Below are 3,868 nucleotides of genomic sequence, written 5' to 3'. Positions count from 1 at the left end.
AAATAAACCTGGGTAGAGGTTTTACTGCAAAGCAATCACAGCAGAAATAAACAAGTTTGCAGATTGCACACGGTGTTATCTTAGCAAGTTGTCACCTAAAAGCGACCATTGTTTTTAGTGTGGTGATTTGGTCTGTGAAAAAACAAACAAAATAGGGCCACGTTTTGGATTCATCCGCGGAACAAAATCCCCTCTTTGTGCAGAAAAAGCAATTCAAACTGCATCGATCGAAATCCATGGACACAAAACAAGCAGGAGAATACAACGGCGCGTGAAACGTGACGTGACAATTGCATTTTCCGTAAATCCACAATGAAATGTATCGGCTGAAACGCAAAGCTAGTGTCACAGTGGCTGACAAACAAGGAGCGCGCATCAAATATGCATGAAAGCCACATTGATGCCATCTCAGGAGATCAAGACGGCAAACGGAGTACAAATAAGAGCACATCAAATAATCATGTTAAATAAACATTTAGCAGTGTGTTAGCTAACTGTAATCCTTCGCGCTGAATCAATTTAGGCGCGTGTGTTTGTAAAAGAGACAGAAAGCATCACAGAGGGAAGCTATATGTGTGTGTGTGTAGTGTCAGGGCGGGCTAATGCCTTAAAGGCCGTCTTGTTTAACACTTTATTGGTTTAAATGTAATGTGGCCTTGGGAAACAACTGTGAGTCAGTGCTATCTTTGGCCCGAGAGAGAGAGACCGGCTCCTGTGATTGAAAAACCCCAGGCCGGCAGCCTGACTCAGCACACAATGTGGACGGCAGATAGAGGAATCACTGAAGCCCTTGGTAATAAAAATCACAGACAGCAAACACATTGTCTCCCTGTCTTTGTGAAACACACAGTCACACCTGCTGCATCTTTCCGCTGGGCTGTACAACAAATCTGAAAAGCGCCTGCTGATATCTTGGAGTCGACTCAGTTTCCTCGACATTTCTATCCTCTGTGGTATCATGTGCACATAAATCTATTACAAATCCCCTGGCTAATTGTGTTTGGACTGTCTGCTACAAACAGATGCTTGTGGGAAGAGCTGTTGGTGGTTTTCTGTCTCGCCATGCGACTCCTGCAAATTTGTTTGAAGCAAAGTGCTCTGTGATTGCTGTTGAGAACGTTCTCTTTATAATCGTGTGGAAGTAAAAAGAGCTTTTGTACAACTGGAAATTCTTTTGTAAGAATGAGGAAGACATATTCCCGGTGGATAACATTTCATTTAGGCCTTAACACTTCATACTTTTATCCTCCCTGTGTTATATGTTTGAAATTAACTAACTTGTGCCAGAGCATAAGACAGAGATTTTCATGTAAATAAATGTCTGTTAAGTCTCTATCTATCGCCGAATGAGGTAACACAACGGTGATTGAGCCTATGGCCCACTGATGAAAGCATTTGCAGTATTACAGACTGGCTGTCTGGTGCGACTTTCACGGAAAAATCTCAAGCGGCGCCCAGTTAGTGACGCGTTTTCCATCACCCAGCAGTGGTTGGACTGCCAGAGAGGGTAGGCGGAGCTAAGCGGCTGCTTTTTCCGGTCTCTACAAGCGTTGCGAGTAAACAGTAATCTACTATGGCTGAACAAACAAAGAAATTACATCTTCAAAAGAAACTAATTCGACGCTCAGATGAAGGCTAACCCTAACCCAGAACGAGCAATCTCAAAAGGAAAGCGACCGTCAGCGAGGAAAATCAAGAGTTACAACCGGAGCCAACCGTGGACGTCACACATGCGACACTGTCTGGATATCTGGGAAGTGTCTTGGCTTCTGCCTTTATTGTATCGGGAAATGTGTGGAGTAGAGAGTCGGGGATGACATGCACCAAACGATCGCCAGTCCGCGAGTCGAGCCTGCGATCAGTGCGACGAGGACTGTAGCCTCTATACATGTGGTGCCTGCTCTACCAACTGAGCTAAACCAGCTCGAAGACCCAGGTCTTTAAATGACCTTTCCTACTTTAGGTCATGCTAAGATAGACGTTCGCTAACTTTTCATCCATCGTACAGATTCAGGAAACTACCAACTGTATATCAGGGCAAGCGATGAGCACCTTAAAGCCTTTAAAATGTTTTACTTACTTTAGGTTAGCTAATTTGACGTTAGCTTAAAGCATAAAAAACATTGCATCATGCTTTCTTACAATTGCCAATGCTAACCAGTAAGGCAGGTCATACCTACGCCATAGTCGGCCTCTGTGGTACTTTGCCAGCTAACCAAGCTACAGGAAGCTGCAAGTTTACCTTAGTTGACTTTGTGGAGGTGAAACACTGTCTCCAGCACTGTGAGGTTGTTTTTTGTAGTAACAGAACTGGGATAACTGTCATCAGTGGACAAGTCTTATTTTTAAGTGAGTCAGTCCCAGGTTTTCTTCCTCAGTTGGCAGCGGGGAGCAGTTACTGTGCCTTCAGCTGGGATGTTCTGTGCCCGTCTGCTTTAACCCCGGCTTTTTTGTCTTTCCTCTTACATCTGATCGAGCTCCTTGTCAGTGTACTCTGATTTGAATGAATATGGTCCTGGCTTCAAAGAAAAATGACTCACAATTATTATTCTTCAGTGGTTACTCCACTGAATAACCAGCGACTGCACTCAGTCCTCCTGAATGTTCTTAGAAGACAATAGCCCAGGAGTTTCAACAAAACATGCAATATTAAGAGCATTTTTACCGTGGTATCAAACATTAAATAAAACAAGTTTCAATTTGAACGTAATCAATTTGTTAGACAAAATAAATGTCCCCCCTGAGGAGGCAATTAATGTTATTCCTTCAATTCTGAATAATTACAAGGTGAAAGAAAGGAATCTTTCATCACAATGCACAGTCTACTCTTTTTTATTATGTTGAGTCAGCCAATGTCTCCTCAGTAAGTGTTTCAGGGTGAAAAAATGCCCTAGAAATTTCCATTTGTAAAGCAGTGTTATGCACATTGGCCAGAAATGGCTGCTACTCAATGAGGACGTAGCTTATAGCACAGATACTGCTCCAGAACCAAAAAATAAGATGCTTTCTCTGGGTTTGTCATCACAAGCTTTTCTCAAGGATTTCAGTTTCGTTTTCTTTGGCGGCACCTACTGGTGATAAACGGTAATTGCTGGAGAAAACTTCCAAATTTAACCAGACGTCCACATTTGGCTCTGGTTGTAACTCTTGATTTTCCTCACTCACGGTCGCTTTACTTTTGAGATTGTTCTTTTGGGGTTAGGGTTAGCCTTCATCTGAGCGTCAAATTTGTTTCTTTTGAAGTTGTATCTGTAGTCATCCATCTTTTCTTTGTTTGTTCAGCCATAGTAGATTACTGTTTACTCGCAACACTTGTAGAGACCGGAAAAGCAGCCGCTAAGCTCCGCCTACCCTCTCTGGCAGACCAACCACTGCTGGCTGACGGCAAAAGCGTCACTGACGCTTCCTCCGCACAAATAGGAGCGATCACTGGCTGTCTTCTCCAGTCAGCCTGCTTAAATGAGAAGCGATGATGAATATATAAAAGGTTTTAACAGTAAATACCAACACTGCTGCTGCAAATATGGCAAGAGAGGTTCCAGAAGTTCCCATGTACATATAACCTCAGCTGAGGATCTGCAGTATACTGCAGAACATCGTCAGGAAACAATTCATGTAACAGATGAAAGGACTTTACAGCAGATTGAACCGATCAGGTTAATTGAATCAGTTTAGAAAGAGAAAACGTTCAGCGGTTGAGTCGGCCGTCTCTCAATCGGCAGGTTGGTGGTTTGATCCCTGACTGCTACAGTTACATACGAGTTCAAGACACTGAACTGCTTCCAGAGGGTATGAATGGGCATAGATCTGATTGGAGATCCTTCGCCATCAGTGTGTGAATGAATGGGTTAATGTGACATGTAGTTAA

Source organism: Semicossyphus pulcher, unplaced genomic scaffold (genome assembly GCF_022749685.1).
Source record: "Semicossyphus pulcher isolate SPU_LCO1_2020_fin unplaced genomic scaffold, fSemPul1.0.p SCAF_24, whole genome shotgun sequence".
In the NCBI taxonomy this organism is placed as follows: domain Eukaryota; kingdom Metazoa; phylum Chordata; class Actinopteri; order Labriformes; family Labridae; genus Semicossyphus; species Semicossyphus pulcher.
Note: the sequence above shows the minus strand (reverse complement) of the source record.